We start from the raw sequence: 19,538 nt of genomic DNA on the forward strand, positions 1-19,538 counted from the left end.
GGATTGCAGGAGTGCCGGCGCTCGCCAGCCGAGGCAGCACGGCTCCGCGGACTTTTTTTCAAACTCCCATCAATGAGACTTCGAGGAGGAGCGGGAGGCGGCGGCGGCGGCGGACGCGCAGGAAGGCGAGGAGGAGCCGGGGGAGCCAGAGGAGCCGGAGGAGCCGGAGGAGCCGGAGGAAGGAGCGCGGGCCGCTCAGCGCGCGGAAGCCTAGGGAAGCTGCCGGCTCGCCGGCGGTAGGGGCTCCTGGGCCCCCGCCCGCCTCTCGGTCCCCTCCCCTGCCTGGCCCGCCCCGCCCCGGCCGGACTGAGCCCCGGGTCGCCGCGCCAGCCAAGTTGGGATGGGGGCCCGAAGCCACCGCCCGGCGCCCCAGAGGCCACCTGCGTGCTAGAGGCAAACTTTTGTCTCCCTCGGTAAAGTTGCATTGGCCTTCTTTTGCTTGCTTTGCGTTGCGAAGTGCCCCCTACCCCGGCCGAGTCCGGGCCGACCAGGATGCTGCGCCGATTCGGAGGGTCCCTCGGCCGAGTACCCGCGCCACGGCACGGGGATCGGGGCACCGGGCTTGGGGGGCCGGGGGCTGGCGAGGCGGCCCCGCTTCGGGCTCTGACCAGACCGTGCGGGGACGATAGAGGGGTCCGGGGCTAAGAACTCGTGCCCGGGGTGGGGGGGCTGATTTTGCATCCCCCTTCCTACCTGGGGGAAGAGCCTGTCCGCTCCGGGTGCACAGCCTGGCCGGCCCCCATCCCGTCTTCACCGCGCCCTAGCCCCGGGCTGTTTTTGGGGAGGTGGTGGGTAACACCTCAGCCTGGGATGCTGCGAAGCTCTGGAGGTGGCAGTGGGAGCCTGTCTTAGGGGAGTGTGCTGTGTGTGGAGGGGCTGCAGCCAGCCACTTGTGAACTTCTAACTGCACTTCTCCGCTCTACCCGTCGCGGAGCCCTGCCTTTCTTTCTTCCTCGCTCCTTCCTCCCCGTCTTTGGGCCCTGCTGCCCCCCTCCCCCTCGGTCAGGCTCTCCTCTTCGGCCTCCCTCCTTGCTTCTCTCCTCCAACTCCTCCTCCTCCTCCCCTGCCCTCCGCCCCAAGAGCCGCTTGACTTCTCGAAGGGATCCGCACGTAATCCCTGGCCCGGTCCTCGGGTCCCCCCACCCCTCACTTTCATCCCCGCCCCCACTCATCATCTCCCCCCACCCCCCAAGGGCCAATCTCTCAACAAGTATATTTGCTGAGGAATTTGAAAAATCCACTACTGCAACTTGATCTGTGTGTGATGGATGGGGAGAGGCGCGTAGAGAGTTGGGCGCCAATCCTATTAAGGGTTTAGAGAGAGGAGCGTTTTTCCCGGACGGGGGCGGGGGCGGGGGGGGGGGGTAGGGAGGGGTGGAGGAAGGGAGCGTGTGCGTGTGTGTGTGTGTGTGTGTGTGTGTGTATGAGTGTGAGTGCGCCCGCCGCGTTGGGGAGCTGGAAGTCCACCCTACTCGGCGCCTTTTCAGCCCGGCAGTAATTGCTGTCATTTCCTAGGAAACCCGACTTTTACCGCGCGAGGAGCTCGGGAAGGAGCCCGCGCGCTTCACCCCGGGTGACCTGCTGCGGAGGCGCTTGCGGGCCTGGAGCCCCCCCCCCACCCCGTTTCTAGGGTGCCTCTCTCTCCCCGCTCCCCTCTCTTTTGTATAATTTTTTATATGGCTCTCTGGGTAGATCCCCGCTGGAAAAGTAGATCCTTCCCAAGTCTGGTGCCGGGCCCTCGGGGGTGTTCTATGCGCTGCTCGGCCCTCCCGCCCGAGCATCCCGCTGGGTGCACGGCCTCTGGCGCGGGCTTTGCAGCCCGGTGGCCGCGGCGGAGTCCTGGGCCCCCGCCCCGCCGCCCTCGCCGGGCGTGTGAAGGTTTAATCCCGACAGCTTCAGATAAAGGGAGCAGTTGTAAAACGCTCATATGCTGTTTGCAGACGAGGCTCTGGGGGATGTTGGAGAATTTGAAAGTAAACGTTTCCCTCGCAAGCGGCATAAAATAGTGTTTAAACAAATATTGTATTGGCATGCTCAGGGGGCTCCGTGCCAAAAAGTAAAGTAAATAAACTGTGAAATCCAAAATATACAGCGGGGGAAAGCGGAGGAACAGGCGGACTTGTCGCAAGTCCCCCTGATGAATTCTGTTTGTTCAGGCCACCTCACCTAGGAGCCCCCTCCCCGCCCATTTCCTTACCTTGGCTGGGAGTTTCCTTCCCTCGGCTTCCCAGTGTCTGGGGGCAGGCCTCCCTGGGCCTGGGAGCTGCTTTGCAGTGGCTCCGTCGGGAGGGAATTCATTGTGTGGCTACCTGGGCGCGTCTCCCCCCGCCCCCCCACCCAGGGGAGGGGAGGGTACCCTGGCCACGCTTGGCTGCTTTTAATTTTGATGTTCTTTATTTAGGCTTTTCCCAGCTTCTGGTCTGCCCTGGGGCAGCAGGTCTAGAATGTAGAATGTATACTTGCAGATGCGTACCTTCCAGGCCTCCCTCCCTGCTGGTGTCTCTGACCTCACTCCTTGCTCCTCTTCCTTCAGCTTTCTTGCTTTCGTTTTCCTGGACTTGCTGCTTCTCCCTCCCACGGCTGAAGGTTACAGGAAATTGTGGAGATGTTCTCTCCCGGATTTAAATTCCATTCAAACCCAGACAGAAGGAAAGTTGTCACTTGTCTGAGAGTTGCAAAGTTAAGTTAATGTTTTGTAATCTTTAGGATGGCTTTGTGTTTCCCTGCTGCTTAGAGAAATCCGCTGATTTTAGGAGGTTATTTAATGGTTCTAGGGGGATTTACCCTAATGCGGGAAGATTCCCACGGAGGTGAGGAGCCCACCTGCCCAGGAGATAGCCCTCGGGTGAACTGGCCAGCTCTCGGTCTGGCATCCGAGAGACTGTGGTCAGAGCAGTCTGTTTTCAAAGTCAGTGGGTGAGGCTGAGAGGGAGAACCCCCCCGCCCCCCATACCAGGGCTGGAGAGGAACAGGGTGGGACCAGTAGAGGTGTTTTTATCCTCCGTGGGAATTGTTCTGAGGGGAATTTGCAGTGTTCAGACTCCTCCAGCAGAACCCCACCCCCCACCCCCACCCCCGGGCTCCTCTCCAGCTCGCACTAACCCTGGCCTGGCCGTGGCCTTGGAGGGAACTTTGGACTTGGCCCACCTTGAAGCATGTGTGGAATTAGATGAGGCCCTTCCGGAGCGCCACTCCACTTTCTCAGGGGTGCTCCAGCCCACTTGTGGCGGGGCGGGGGCGGGGGGGGGAGGTCGGACAGAGGAAATCCTTCTAGTAGCCTGGTCGGAAGAGGGGGCCACAAAGGCCGCTGGTCAGCGCCTGGCTGGGGGGGTTCTTGGAGGCTGTGTACTGTAGCTGGCTTGTTTGCACTGCCGACTGAAAAATACACAAATCCTTCATGCTTTTTGTACTGCCACAAGTGCCCTGTACACAGTGCAGCCTGTGGGGCTGGATTAGCAAACCAGGGGATCAGCAGGCCGGCAGACAAAATTGGATATTTGTCTAATAAACACCCTTCTTCCATCGGGGCCTCCCTCGGCCACCCCGGGGCCGGTGGGGGGGAGGACTTCGCCCCACAGATGCCAGCAATTCCCTCTAAATGAGACCAGGAGGTTGTCGTGTGCACTCTGAAAGCCCGTGTGACCCCTACGCACCCTGCTGGCTTGTTAACGCTCCGAGCGGAGCCCTGCATCCTTGTGTACCCTAGGGGTAGGGCAGCTTGCCTTTTCTTGGGAAAGTGTGTGTTCAGCAGGGCTTACTTTCATCTGAGTGACGCTCCCTTGTGATGCTGGCTTGAGCGAGATGGAGCAAACCCGTCTTGCTTCTTTAGGCTGGGGTTGGGGGAGGGTCCTACCTGTGCCAGGGCCCATTCCCGGCTGCATGGGGGGGGGGTGGCCAGGCCAGGTGGGCCTCGCTGTGGACAGCTGCAGCTGTTCCCCCCTGGGCCAGGGTGTTTTGAAAGGGAACCCCAGGGAAGCAGTCCCCCCCCTTTCTTCTTTTCAGTAAGTGTCAGAGGCACGGACAAATGAAACACGTGAAGAATGCCAAAGAGAGAAACTATTCTCAGATTCCAGAAAATTCAGAGGCGGAATAGGAGTTTGTACCGACCACCAGAATATGCAGCAATTTCCAGTGAACGAGGCTAACTGGAGTCTAAAGACCTCGGGGAGGGGAGCTACTCTATAATTGTTTCCTCAGGCTTGTTTAAAAGACCCTAAGGGAAGGGGACATTGGTGTTTGGTAGTGTCCGTTGGAAAAGGGCAGGAGCTTTGTGGTTTTCAAATAAACACAGGACACCAGACTCAAGATTACTCATTTTCTCTAAAATTAATTTGAGTGTTTGCTCTGGAATATAGGATTCAAAAAAAACCCAAATCATTGTTCATTGTTTTTAGATTTCAAGGGTGACAAAAGCATCCTTAATCTACAAAACTATGTTGAAAACTCTGAAAAAAATGCACCAACAAGAACAGTATATTTTCTTCGGATTTAATAGCTTATGTTTCTCAAGTCCTTCACGAACAAAAGCATCCTCAGTAATCCTGTTTGTGTTCTAATTCTGGTTTCTTTAAAAACATGCAAGTGGGGGAACATAACTCAGTTAAGATGTGACCGAAGAGTACATATTAAACCGTTTTTGAGATTTTCTTGATTTAAATTGAATAAGTCAGTGTGGTTTTGTGTGTGTGCATGTGTGTTGTTAAAAAAAAAAAAAACAGGTTGCTGAGAAGTGTGTTTTAACTGTGAGTGCCCGGTTTCATGCATTAGCATAAGAAAAAAGTTTTAGTGCATTTACTATTGTCTTGAATGAAGAGTTTCAGCAAAGGGAAGGAAAGCCTCAAAAGGGTGATGGTCCATTGAGATTCGTCAGCAGCCCCCAGCTCGTCATCTGCCGCTGAAATCTGTGATCGGATATTACTTTTATCTCGCTTTTCCATTCTCTTGCCTTTTTCACACGTTCACTTTTGTCAAGGTTTATTGATTATGTTTTCTTCTCTGCAAATCTGTGGAAAATTTAATGAACCAAAAACAGCAGTGAAATAAAGGGGACTTTTTATTCATTAGCACGGGATTGATTTCCCCCCTTGGGCCGAGGGCCCCTGGCCTCCTGCAAGTGAGGCGGGGGAGGAGGGCGGGTGGCCCTGCTTCAGGCTGAGGCGGGGCCTCCCCAGGCCTGTGGCCTCACCACTGACCAGCACTGGGGAGCCTGGGACTCCTGTCCCAACTGAACATTCAACGCTTGGAGGGGATGGCTGTTCCTGGTCAGCCTGAGTCTACCATGCTGCAGACCCCGGCCTCGGCCTCCCAAGATTTCTGGCTCAGGGCGCTTTGGGCAGGGGACGGCTGGACATGGGATATTTGTATTCCCCAACCTTACAAACCAGTTGAGTGCCTGCCTAGGCCTTCCTGGGGACACAGTTAAGTATCTCTCTTCCTCCAGCCCAGCTCTCAAACCTGTAATTAAGCAAAGCCCCTGGTGTGATTACACTTTGCTGACTCGGCTGGGTTTGGAACCGCTTCCCTCTACGAAATAGGGTGAACTCTTGCTCTTTCCAGAGGCTTCTTGGGCAGCCTGTGATACAGTTCTATAGCACATATGTCTGTCTCTCCCTGCCCTACTCTTCTTTCTCCTGTGCTCTCTCTCCTCTTTGTCTCCTTTCTATCTTTCTCCCCGCTCTTTCTGCTCCCCCACCTTTTTGCGTTAACATCTCTCTTCCCCCATTTCCTCTTTTGCGGCTTTCTTTCTCCCCCTCTCTCCTTTCTCCGTCTCCCAGCCTCTTTGTCTCTCTGCCGTCCCCTTTCCCTTCTTTTCCCTTCTCTCTCTCTGCTTCCCCCTCCCGTCCGGGTCCCCCCCCCAAACCCCGCCCCCTCCACTTGCCGCCCCGCCGAGGGCTGGCCCGGGAGGCGGCGCGCCCAGGCCGCGGGGACCGTGCCCGCGTCTGGGGGACATTCGGTGCTCCGAGTGCCCGCGCGCCGGCGGCACCGCCTTCCTCCCACCTGCCCGCCGGCCTGGTTTGCGGCACCCGAACAATGGCCACATTGTCCCGGCGGCGCACCGGCCGCCTCCGGCGAGTGGCGGCAGGCCGGACCGTGCTCGTGGCGAGTCGGGAAGAAAGCCAGCGGGCCAGATCCCAATGGGCCCGGGCCGCCGCCTTTGTCGCGGGGCGAGCGCCCCAGAGCGCGCGGGCCCCGAGGCTCCGCACCTGGGAGGCGCGCCGTTGCCCAAAGCTGCGGTCCAGGCCCGACCTCCCTCCCGCTCCCGATGGGCCGGCTCGCCCTCCCCTTCCCGGGGAAAGGGGTTCGAGGGCAGTTTAGTTTGCAGAGTGGGTTGAGATCATTTCCCCAGAGCCAGGAGACAGAAGGGCCATGTTACCCAACTTCTGGTGGCGTCAGAAACTTTTTCTGCAAGGCATCTGGGAGGACTGACTACACGCAGGGAGGCATCCCGTTGCCCTGTCCCCACCCCAAAGGCAGGAACAGAGTGGTGGTCTCTCAGAATAGTCCGCACCCCTCCCCCCATGCGTCTTGACCTGTACGGATGCAAGACCTCTTAGTTCAGAAAAAGAAAGATCTCTGAATGCTTAGGATGTTAAAAGAGCATCAGTCGCGGGGTCCAAGCAGATGCTTAGCAATGCTTCTTTGTGCGGTGGACAATGCAATAAGTCAGCCTGACTTTTGAGCCACATTTATAAGGAACTGTAAGGGCCGCTCAAGTACACTTGTGCTAAGTTGAATTGATTGAAATTTAATGGCGGTTAGTGGCGATGAATGGTAATGATTTTCCAGCGTATCTTTGGCATACTTGACATTAATAACCGGAGAGTGTGTGTCTACGCTCACAGAGAGCCTGCCACACACGTGAGGCATAGCATTATTCATTTCCTTCGCCTCCTTCCTCTGCTCAAATCCTTTTCCTCCTCACCATAATTCAGTTGTTCGGATGATTTAAAAAAAAAAAGGAGGGGAAGAAGGAAAGAGAAAAATCTTTCTCCATTGAGCATGTACGTCATGTCAACATAATTTTGAGCTCATGATTTTTTTCAATTCCTCCATAAATCAGCTTCTAATATACAGAATGTGATGAATTTGTTTTAGCTGCCGTCATGAATTAATGTTATGCAAATAGAAGCTTTGCAGGTGAAATGATTTACTAAATAATTTCAACTTCTAATATTTAAACTCATTCATTATGTTGGGAGTTAAAAAAAAAAAAAGAGTCCATATTTTTAAACCTGAGATAGGGAGATTAATACGTAAGTATTTGCAGTGTAAGGCAGACCTTGATGGCCAGAAAATAGCTCTTAATTCGTTGATTCTTTCTTTGAGAATCTGCAATTCACCTAGCAGTGGCTTAAGAAGAAGGGGATAGAAGTCTTACCGAGTTTCTTCTGGGGGAGGACAGAAATGCAGTTAAATAATTCTAACATGACTCTCAAGGTAACATATCCCATGGGATTTAAGTAGCTCTGCTTTGGGAACCAAGAGGGGCTTCCTTTTTGAACTGCTCTTGAAAGAGGAATATGACCCAAGCCAGGTGGAGAAGGTTGAAGGGCCTTTGATGTTCCCTGCCCCCATCTTTGTCATTTGCTAGTTAAGACCATTTTTTTAAAAAATTTCTTGTTGTTGGGCGCCTGGGTGGCTCAGTTGGTTAAGCGACTGCCTTCGGCTCAGGTCATGATCCTGGAGTCCCAGGATCGAGTCCCGCATCGGGCTCCCTGCTTGGCAGGGAGTCTGCTTCTCCCTCTGACCCTCCCCCCTCTCATGTGCACTCTCTCTCTCATTCTCACTCTCTCAAATAAATGAATAAATAAAATCTTTAAAAAAAAAAAAATTTTTGTTGTTGAAGTATGCATGACATACAATGTTATATTGGTTTCAAGTGTACAACACAGTGATTTGACAATTCTATACTAGTTAAGACCATCTTAAGACCAAGTCATTGGTGTCTGCCAAAGAAGATGGCAGCGGTATAGAAAGTTGGACAGAGGACCCCCCACCCCCCATCTCCCGTTCCACCCCCCTCACCCCCCGGCCATAACTGCTAGGAGTCCTTTCTTATATATATCAATCATCTTTCAGGCTGTTTTCCTCTGGAAAGAGTTGAGGAAGAGAGTTATTGAGATGGATGAGTGCATATGAAGAAAAATTAGCCCAAACACTTGGGGTTACCTTGAGGGAGAGGGAGAGCGGTCTCTCAAGAGCTGGTTGACCCTGTGTAAGTTGCTTTGACTCTCTGTGGACGGAGGGCTTTGGCAAAGGTGATCTCAGATTCTTTGGCTTCAGAATCCTGGGAGCCAGGACACCCCGTCTCTCACCGCCCATCCCAAGAATCAGACAGCAGGGAGGGTGGGAGGACCGGAATCTGGAGAAAGTGTGGGGTCTCTGTCACTGCCTCTGTTTCTGGGGAGTGTATAGTGAGGTGCTACTCAAGGACTATGCCCCACTTTCCCACCAGTCACTCTCCCTAGCCCACGGCAGAGCTCGGGCACCTCTGGGATATGGTCAAAGCGTGAGCATAGAGGGGGGTGGACTTGGGGACATTGGCAGGTGGTGGGAGCGGGGTGGAGGCACATGGCCTGTGATAGCCTTTTCAGACTTTCTTGAAGGCTACAGACAAGCTGAAGGAGGGATGACACATAAATATTTCTTGGATCTCTGAAGATAAGGGTAGAGTTTTGACTTGACTTCTCCAAAAATTGAGGTCATCGTGCTCCAATGACAGGTTGAAGGCACATCACTCAGACATTTCCACAGACAGGGATGGGTTGTGCTATGGCGATACATTAAGTGTCCAAGCTGTGACAGTGTATTTAGGGCCGGCCCTCGCTGTCTGCGGAGATCAAGGTGAAGGGACATGTCTGGTGTCCCTGGACTGAGTGTGCATGTGTTGCCTTGTTTGTGTAGGGAAAGGAGAAAGCAGGCTCCCCTGTTACACAACGAGGAAGGTTTGAATGTAATTCAGATGTTTTCATCTATTGAAAATGTGTATAACGTAGTCTGTTCACACATGTGATATAGTATGTTAAATTACTCTTCCCGTTCAGTGTGAATGCGGGATGTGTGATATGTATATATATTTGTTCTGAAATACATATGTATCGGTAAGTCCCTTAACTATCAGATCCCTTTAAGAATGAGATTTTTTTTTCCTTCTCCTAAGATGCACTTCTACAAAAAAGAAATAGCATGAGAGAATGAAGTCAGAACTGGAAATGAGTTATAGAGGTAAATCTGAGAATAAGGCCTCAGGTACCGTTAAGGGGGGTTCCTGAGACTCTTGGATGAGATTCAGATTCAGGTGGGAAGCTTGTTAAACATGCAGATTTTCAGGCCCCAGGGAGTACGTAGTAAATGAGAGAGAATTCTTGTGGAGAGGGGTCCCGAGATCTGCATTTTATGGAGGATTTTTAGGGTGAGGTGATGGGGATCAATGTTTTCTTTCTGTGATGGCCCCGGTTCCTTGGTGACTTTTGCATTGAGAAAGGGATAGCATTGGCATCTATAAGGCTGGTTGGACAACCCGGGATGGGTCTCAGCAGATTGTTAAGACTTATAGCTGCCTGATCAGCTCGTGCTGGACTGGAGGTTGGGGCGGGATGGCCTAAAATTGAGCTGTTCTGCTCCAGAACATCACAGAGTGGTGTGACTCTAGGGCAGAGGCTCTGTTTCATGGGACAGTGACAGTCACCTATTTTGCTGTCAAAGGTGGCTTTTAGGCCCAGGAAAAACTAGAGCTTAGTGAGCTTATTAAGTGTATAGTTCTGGCCTGAGGGTCCCTACGATGACTCCTTTTTTTTTTTCTTTTTTTTTTAAGATTTTATTTATTTATTTGAGATAGAGCAAGAGAGAGAACACAAGCAGGGCAGAGGGGCAGAGGAGGAGGGAGAAGCAGGCTCCTTGCTGAGCAGGGAGCTGGATGTGGGGCTCGATCTCAGGACTCTGGGATCATGACCCGAGCTGAAGGCAGACGCTTAACCGACTGAGCCACCCAGGCGCCCCTGACTCCTTTTTTTCCCGTGTAAAAACCCTCCTGTGCGTCATGACAGCTACTGTCTCAGTGCTCATGGGCGAAGTGGCCCGAAGTTGGACCCACTTGGGGCCCAGTTCGGTGTTTCACGGTTTGAGCAGACATTCTGGAAGTTCCACTCACACTGCGGTTTGGCTGAAAGGCCTACCTTGTGGGTGTCTGTGGCTTCCGAAGGAAGATAGGACAGAGATAGTCCGGCAGGAGTGGGCGTGCAGAAAGGAGCTGGTGGTGGCTGCCCTGCCTGGAGGGGAAGCCTGCCGCCCAAGCGCTCCGCAGTGTCACCTGGCACCCTGCCCCCGGGCCCAGCGCCCGGTCCCCGCACCCTGGCTCTGGCCTCAGCGTCTTTCAAGAACATCCTGTCTCACTATGACTTGAGTCGTCTTCTGAGGATGAAGGCACAAAAGAGCCTGGAAGGAGTCTGGCGAGTGCGGGGCAGCCGAACATCAGGACAGGCCTGGTTTCTCTCAGGTCCTTGCTTTTCAGCTCAGAGTGGGCGTCCTGACGCTGCCTCACTGGAGTGTTTTAGTATTCAGTGGGGCTCCACGTGGGAGCCCAGCAGGGGCCTCGCTCCCGGTCAGGCTCCCGGGACTGGTGGCCTTTCCTGTCACCAAGGCCCCGCTGGCCTTGGACACTCGGGCCCTCACAGGCCTCTGGCTCTGATGGGCCAGCTTCTGGGCGCTCTGTGGTCTGTAGTGTCCTGCACTGCAGGCTGGTAGCTTTGTGTGGATACTTCAAGTGCACCTGGGCAAGGACTTCAAGAGAGCCTGAGAAAAGAAAACTTTGACGCATCCGAACTTGGGCCGTGTGGACTCCTCCTCATCCACTATGCAGTTGGTTCAGACGGAGACCGTTGCGAGGCATCTGGCGGGTCTGAAGGTGCCGTATTGTTTCCTGTCCACGTTGCTCAGCTCCTCTGCATGGTCCACACTCCCGAGGGCGGGCTGTAGAGGAGGGTGAGGGCCGCCCCTCCACGGCTCCCCTGGCCCTGGGCGCGCCGTGGGTAGTGGGACGTGGGCTGGTGGCATTAACCTCTCCTCTGGGGCTCTGCGGTGCAACACCCGGGTGCCGAACCCTCCAGATCCAGCCGTCAGTCCCAGGCCCTGCAGGCCCCTCAGGCCCCCAGCACTCCGCCCAGTTGTCTTACCAGGAAGGGCCGAGCCCCCATGCTCTAGTGTGGTGCTTCTTCAGCTGCCATCCCCGGCCATCTTCAAGCGGCCCACCTTGACTGGGTAGTCAGTGGCAGGCAGAAAAGCCAGAGGCAGCTTAAGGCCGATGGTGCCTTTGGAATCTGGCTTGGAAGCCTGGGTGTGCTGAGCTGGAGGGTCCTGACTGACCGCCTCCCCCGCCAGGACCGCCACCACCCACCTGCGGTATGAGTCCTCTTCTTGCTTTCGATGATTTCAGCTGTGAGAACCAAGCTCCTAGACCAGTGCCCAGTGATGGGCATCTACTAGCCAGCCTCACGGAGCCGGCTGCCTGAGTGAGCACTCGTGTCCCCCTCCAGATGCCCGGCCGCTGGCCCAGCCAGGCAGACAGAGCGGCGCGTGGGACAGGCCTGGGTCTCACCCACAGCCCTGCCCAGCCCAGCTCACTCTGCGGGTACCTCACGTTGTTTACGAGTGGCCTTGGCCCTGTTGATCTCTCTTCTGTTTCTGTTTCTTTGGGTCTCCTTTTATTTAGGCTTAAAATCCTTTTTGCATGGCTAGGGGCTCTGTATTCAAGGTATGGGCTTTGATTTAGCAGTCCGGGATTCAATCAAAACCTTCTCTTCTGATGTAAGAATATTAAAAACAGGGGCGCCTGGGTGGCTCAGTTGGTTAAGCGACTGCCTTCGGCTCAGGTCATGATCCTGGAGTCCCGGGATCGAGTCCCGCATTGGGCTCCCTGCTCGGCAGGGAGTCTGCTTCTCCCTCTGACCCTCCTCCCTCTCATGCTCTCTGTCTCTCATTCTCTCTCTCTCAAATAAATAAATAAAAAAAAAATAAAATCTTTAAAAAAAAAAAAAAAGAATATTAAAAACAACAACAAAATAGTTTCCCCACAAGATCTTAAAACTAAGACATGCTTTTTTTACAAAAAAACCCTGTGATCTAAGGAACATCATAAAGAGGGAAATTTCATTAAGTATCCTTCCAGTTTCTTTCTATTGTTTTATATGAAATAATATTTTTGCTCTGTATTTTCTTACAAAATTGAAGTTACATTGTGTACAGTCACGTAACTCTTGATTCACTCAACATTGTATCATAGACATGTTTCCATGTTTATTAATGAGTAATTTCTATTTATGTGGGGGTTTTTTTGGCAACGTAATATTCCTTTGTCTGTCTCTATCATATTTTTACTTTACTCTCTTTACATGGTTGGATATTTACATTGTTTCTAATTTATTATTTATTTTTAAAATTATTTTAAAATTAAGGCTCCCCACTGAGCCTGATGTGGGGCTTGATCCCAGGACTCTGAGATCATGACCTGAGCCCAAAGCAGACGCTTGACTGACTGAGCCACCCAGGTGCCCCTTGACTGTTTCTAGTTTTTGTGATTATAGATAATGCTGGAATAGATGTCCTTGATGTAAATATTTGCCTGAAATTCTGATCATTACTTTAGAATAGATTCTGAAAAGTGGTCCAGCTTGGCCAAGGTATTTGGACAGCTATGAAGCTGTCATTAGGCCTTAGTGGATTTCCAGTGGTACCTTCCTAGCTTTTGGGGAGAGATTGAAGATGTTGGTTTGAGGTTTTCCGAAGAACTATGTACAAATCAAGGTAAAACAGTTAATTGAGTGCCTCTGCATGCCCAGAAACATGCAGGTCACTTGCAGACTATGATCTCATTTTGTAGATGGGTAAACTGAGTCTTGGAGATGCTGGATAATCTCCGTGTTTACCTGGCCGTTGGGAGGCAGAGCCCTGAGCAGTGAGATTTATTCTCTTGAGGCACGGGCTTCTGAGTGCTGCCCTGGGAACGGCTGGGCCACAGCACGCTTTCTCAACTAGGGCGATTTTTCCCCAGGGGTCGTTTGGTTGTCACAGCTTGGGGGTGTGTGTGTGTGTGTGTGTGTGTGTTATTGGTATCTAGTAAGTGGAGGCCCGGGATGCTGGTTAACCTCTTGCAGTGCACACCTGCAGCCCCCACAACAAAGAATGATCCAACCCCAAATGTTACCAATGCTACAATCGGGAAACCCTGGGGGAGATGTCACCAGCTAGGCTTTCTTCCCTGACCCACACACCAGGTGGCAGGCGCCTTTTCACACCTCACTCTCACACGGGGCTGGAAATCTTAAAGCCTCCTTTCTGTGCCTTGAAATGGAAACAGTGGGGCCGCTGCCATCACGAGGAATTCCTGGAGCAATCCATCAGTCAATCAGCTAGCACTTACTGGAACATCTGTTATGTGCCTTGGACTTATTAAGCTCACCGCCGGAAGCGCACACCTTGCTAACTTGGTTAAGTGCCGCTGGCCTCTCAGATCCCAGCAGTGTCCTCAAGTGTGCATCTTCTTCCGAGAGTCTCCATGCCTAGTGGGGAGGCTACTTTAGGAAAGTCATGAATTGGCCAGTGTGACCTCAAAAGACAGCTACAGAGGAATGTTGCCAGGAGCAGGGATTGCCCTCAACTGTTGTCGGAGAGAAACCGGATAGGTCTGTTTTTCCGGCCCCAGGCTGTAGGTTTTTCGCTTCACAATGAATTTTGTACCAGGCTCTTCCTGGCAGCTAAGAGTCAGGGACTGAGGGGTCCTGGGTCAGAATAATGGGAGATCCTGGGATGGGGGCCTTTTGGCAGTGGCTCACGTATTCAACCAAACAGTGGTGCCTGAGCAGTCCCGGAAGGCTTCTTCCAGGAGAGGTCCAGACTGGGTCTGGGGACTTTGCCATTGGAGGGGCAGGGGAAGGAAGGACAGTCCGGGCAGAGCAACTCAGGCGAATGATGGACAGAACGTGGCATTTCTGGAACCTACAGGGGGTCAGTGTTACTTGGAGGGTGAGGTGTGGGGAAGGGCTCTGGCAGTCTGCAGAGGGACCCTTTATGAGAGCCTGGGGATGCTTTGAAGGGGTGGCTCTGTGATCCTAAGGATGGCCCTTGTTGTTACCCGTGGGTTAACTTCAGGTCATGAGGCATAAGCACACAAGAACCCAGGTTCTTTTGGGGGATGGGACATTGGGCAGCAAAGTGATTCTCTGCCTCTAGGTTTGGGCTGACTCAGTTTCTCCAGTTTTTTCTCTACCAGGGAGGCCAGGCACAACAGTGGAAAAGAGGGAATTCCCAGCAAATATGCACATATCTCTTCTCATTCTAGTAACCTTTGCCCAACTGTAGGCAAGAGCTTTGCCTATTCCTGACCTACTACTCCCTGAAGATAACTCCCCTTACAGGGTCACCTCTTGGTGACCCTGATGGCTGGTGGAAAAAGGAAGAGAAGATGAATCTGGTTCTCAGAACACTCTTCACTATGATCCTCAGGAACACTGTCAGTGCTTTAAGGGTAGTAGTGGTTATCCATCCTCCATCCATCCATCCATCCATCCTTCCTTCCTTCCTTCCTCCATCTGTCCATATTCCTTCCCTCATCCATCCATACATACATCCATCCATCCATCCATACATACATACATATACATCATCCATCCATCCATACATACATCCATCCATACATCCATCCATCATCCATCCATTATCTGTCCATCCTCCTTCCATTATCCATCCATCTGCCCTCCCTCCCTCATCCATTCATCCATCCATCCATCCATCCTCCCTCCCTCCATCACTCATCCATCTATCCTCCCTCTATCACCTATCCATCCATCCCTCTTCTCTCCATCACCCATCCATTCATGCATCCTCCATCACTCATCCATCTGTTCATTCATCCATCCATCCATCCATCCATACATCAGTCATCCATCCATACATCCATCATCCATCCATTATCTGTCCATCCTCCTTCTATTATCCATCCATCTACCCTCCCTCCCTCGTCCATTCATCCATCCATCCTTCCATCCATCCATCCTCCCTCCCTCTATCACTCATCCATCCATCCATCTTCCCTCCTTCACCCATCCATTCATGCATCTTTCATCATCCATCCATGTGTCCATCCATCCATCCATCCATCTTCAATCCATCCTCCATCTTCCATCCATTATTATCCATTATCATTATCCATCCATCTGTCTTCAATCCATCCTCCATCTTCCATCCATTCATCCATTTATTATCCATTATTTGCCATCCATCCATCCATCCTCCATCCATTGACTACAGGATGTTAAAAGCTTTTGTTTTTGGTCCTTGGTGTGTCTCTCCTCTCCTATCCATGAAGCCAGTAACTCAAGGGTCACCTCCTTTGTGGAGTCTTTCCTGCATTGGACCTAGGCTCCCACTTGTCTCTGGAGTTTCCCTTGCTTGTAACATTCATTAATATTGTCTTGCAGTTGTCTGTTTATTTGTGTTTGGTAAATGTTTGTTGATAAATCAATTCTGGGAGACTTTCCAGTGGGAGAAAATGGCGTTTGTTCAGTGTCCTTCGACACCTCTCTTAAGAAATATAAGTCAACCAAGCAGTCTCCAGATTGGTGACCTTGCTTTGAGAGAGTAAGAGGAATTGTTATAAAATGATTTGTTTGTAATATAGCAGAATTGCATTTTTATATAATTTAAAAATGTGTTGTATAGTTCATTTAGGCTCCACACATAATTTCTGTGTACAATATTTTTACACCCATTTGAGGGATGTTTGGTGGGAGGCAGGTGGTTTTGGTGGAGAAGTTCTTGGAGATGTGGTGCGGTAACCAGGGTTCTAGCCTGGCTTTGCCTGAGGTTAACAAGAGACCCCCTTAGGCAGACATGCCTTCCCTAGTTTATTCCTTGTCAGTCAAATGAGGCGGTTGGGATAGATCTAGCCATGATATTTGGTGCGTGGGGTCACGGTTTCTCTATTCTGGCGATTAGAAAGGGTTGCATTTGGGGTTTGTAAACTCACAGATGGTCACTTCACTGATATACTTGAGGAAGGAAGCAGCCCTTGACCTTAGCATTGCCACCGGAAGTACTCTCATCTTTAAACACTCTTACACCGTCTCAAGATGGAAAAGCCTTCGAGACCATGTACTGCTTTAGCAAACACCACCACGAGGTGTGGGACAGGCACTCTGGTCCTGCTAGGATGACAACCCGATCTGTGCGGGAGGAACTTTCGTTTGCATTTTACGGGTGCTACGGAGGCTTTCTGGTTTCACTGGAGTCGTCCAAGTTCCCAAAGGAAGAACAGTCAGGGTTCCTCTCTCCTCCCTGGTGTTGGTTTCCCATCTGGAGGGGGCTCTGCCATAACCTCTGGGAGGAGGGAGGGCACAGCCTTTGTCTCGGCAGAGACCCCCTCTGCCCGGAAGGCCCCTCCGTGGCAGCCTGGACAGTTGGAAATGCGGCCCCGCCGTCAGTCCCAGCCTGCCTGCTCCATCTCCTCCGACCGCTCCTAAAGGACGTCTGTCCACTTGTTGTCCTTTCTGTGGCCCCCAGTTCTCTGAGGGAGGACCGTGTGTGTTTTCCCTGGGCTCTTCTTTCCCAGGCTGGCCTCCACCCCCTTGTTATGGGCCAATCCGGGCCCTCTGTGTTTCATGCGACCCAGCTTAGCATCTATTTGGCACCCTGGCTCAGAAGGGGACTGTCCAAATGGCTGTAGCATGGCCATGGGGAAGGGACGGGCATATTAGCCCTCAATTTGGAAGGTTCGGTGGAGCAGGGGGTTGAGACCAGGTGCTGGAGATAGACTGCACATCCCAGCTCTGTGCCTCTGTTTTCTCATCCGTCAAGTGAGGATAGCTGTGGACCCATCTCCTCGGGGTATAGTGAGGATAAAAGAGTTCATAGATAGTTGGCTTGTCCCTGGTACATAGTAATAAATCTTGTTATTATTAATAAGGCAGCCCAAGTGGGCACCATATATTTGGCAGCTGTGTCATGTAGCAACTCATTTAGGCTCCAGTCAACCCAAATCCTGATTCTCATTTAGTGTGGGCTGCTGGTTTAAGCCAGAGCCCCCATCCTGCTGGGTTTTACTGAAAGACATCTTGGTGGGGGCAGACCCGGTGCTTATTAGCACCTGCACCCTGGCCAGGAAAGAGATCAGTTTGTTGGCAGGGATATTTTTTAAGAGGTGCCTGATTTTGTCCTGTCTCAGACCCACTAGGCACCGACCAGACGTTACCTTTAGGCTGCCCGTGGCTGCCCTAGGCCAGAGGCCAGTCACCTTTGCCCTGCTGTGCTCTGGAGCTTTCCATAGTGGGTCTTCCAGCCACATTCCTCCAGAAGCCAGGATAGTGACCATGCACTCCAACCCATGGACCTGTTCAAGGGCAGGTGGTTGCGGGCGGAGAAGAGACACAAGCTTCCTGAGGCTTGTGCGAGGCTCCCACAAGGTAGCTCCCTATGGCTGCTCAGGGGCTTCTGCTGGACAGGACAGCTGGAGTGAGGCTCCCTTGCCTAAAAGTGTCCTGTCTCCATTCTCACCTCGACTTGGGCATCATGGTGGCCCAAATATTGAAACAACAGATTTGCTGTCTTGGATTAAAAAAATTTTTTTGTCTACTTAATTCTAATCTTTGTTAATATTTATTCCCCCCCCCCCCCAGTATTTTACAGATTCAAATTCAAGATTGTATAGTTTATAATTTGCATCCTGCAATTTTTACTTAATACTTTTTGGTAAGCATTTGTTGTGGGCCCTGTCAAAATATGTTTGTTGCTGCTGCTTCTAGTTTGGACATAAAGGTTATTTTTTTCACGATCATAACTAATTCTTCTAAAAACACCTTTGTGTATAAATGCTTTAAGATTATTAGTGTATTTAGCTTCCTTTTTTTAAAAACCCAAAACATATAATTTGTAAGCTAGTTAAGGAAAAAGATTTAAAAAGAAGAAAGTAAAAGCCACAGAGACCTGAGGCCCACAGTCCCCATGCTCTTTGCGGCGAACCCCCTTAGCACCTCGGTCCCTTCTAGACCTTTTTTATTTATGTTTACTAGTATTTTCTACACTCACAGGATCACATCTCATAGATTGTTTTGTAATTTACTTTTGTCGATTACGACCACATTCACCTGTGTGTTTTCCCACAGATGTAAATCTTTGACTGTAACTGATGGCATTCTTTGGATAAATTTCCAGAGGTAGAATTCCCTATCAAAGGTGAGGTCATGTTTAAACTCTACTCATATTTCTAGGCAAGTGGTTAAAAAGAAATAACTGCCCCAGCATAGGGCAGCCTAGGAAGCTCCTTTTTTTGTTTTTTTTTCCTTCTCCCTCTGATACAAACTTAATACAAATAAAAAAGTTTAAACATTCAGAAATGGATAATGTGGAATAAGAAGTTCCCCCCTAAATCCTACTACCTAGAAATAACTACCAACCATGGGTATGCATGTGTTTTTCAGCGTTTTTCAACCGACATAGACCAATAATTTATTGTCATTATTTAGTTTTTACCCAAATGAGATCATATTACCAATAGTGTTCAGCAGCTTACTTTCTTTGTGTTCACTTAGCAATGTGTCTTGATGTTCTTTCCACATCTGTCTATATAGATCAACCTCATTTATTTTTCACTTACCTGTAATTTTTATGTATCCTTATTTATTTAGTGAATAGTCACACACCCACGTGCTTAACAATTTCAAAAGGCATAAAGGGTTATATATACTTTTATAGGAAGTCTTGTTGGCACTGCTGTGGCCCACATCTTCCTCCCAGGGCCAATCACGGATGCTAGTTTTTGTGTGTATCCTTCCAGAAATAAACAAGTAGCATTAAAATGAATAGATAACCTTTTCTCCGTTTTATGCCCCAATGGAAGCATAGTATGCAACCTGTATTATAACCTGCCTTTTTCACTTACCATTCCATGTGAGCCTGCCTTTTTCACTTACCATTCCATTTTTCTTCATTCTTATACGTGGGAGGTATACCATGTATGGTTGGTTCTATCAGAGTTTCCTTTTTTTTTCAGTCTAGTCCCTACTGATGGACACTTGCCACTATAAAATGAGTGGCAAGTAGAAAACCTCCTAGAAATGAAATTTCTGGGCATAAGCGTGGGATTTTTTTTTTTTTTGGTACTATGGATAGATATTGCCAGATCACTTTCCGTGGAGGTTTATACTCCCACCAGCAACTTATAAGAGCGCCTGTTTGTCCATATCCACGCCAACAGTGTTGTTATCAACCCTTTTGATCTTTCTCAATTTGATAGCTCAGTGGAGCTTTTTTTAAAATGTGAAATTTGATAAGTTTTGACTTATGCATGCCAGCTATCACCACGATCAAGATAGGGAACATATCCATCATCCCCAGAAGTTTCCTCCTGTCCTTCCGTAATCTGTTCCTCCCGCCTCTTCACCTTCCCTAGGCCACCACTGCTCTGCTTTCTGTCACTATAGATTAGTTTGCATTTTCTAGAGTTAAAGGGAACCAAACAGGTTGTGCTTTTTTTTTTTTTTCCTGTCTGCCTT

General features: G+C 50.7%; 1 protein-coding gene across 1 annotated transcript in view; it reads left to right on the forward strand.

Annotated features, from left to right (window-relative positions):
- The first annotated feature begins 116 nt into the window (after nt 1-116).
- GLI2 (GLI family zinc finger 2) overlaps nt 117-19,538 on the forward strand; it is a 248,450-nt gene continuing 229,028 nt past the window's right edge. Inside the window, exon 1 of the mRNA XM_032412168.1 lies at nt 117-413. The gene's annotated coding sequence lies outside the window, so the exon portion shown is untranslated. The remainder of the gene's footprint in view (nt 414-19,538) is intronic.

This window comes from Phoca vitulina, unplaced genomic scaffold, assembly GCF_004348235.1.
Source record: "Phoca vitulina isolate PV1807 unplaced genomic scaffold, GSC_HSeal_1.0 scaffold1, whole genome shotgun sequence".
Classification (NCBI taxonomy): domain Eukaryota; kingdom Metazoa; phylum Chordata; class Mammalia; order Carnivora; family Phocidae; genus Phoca; species Phoca vitulina.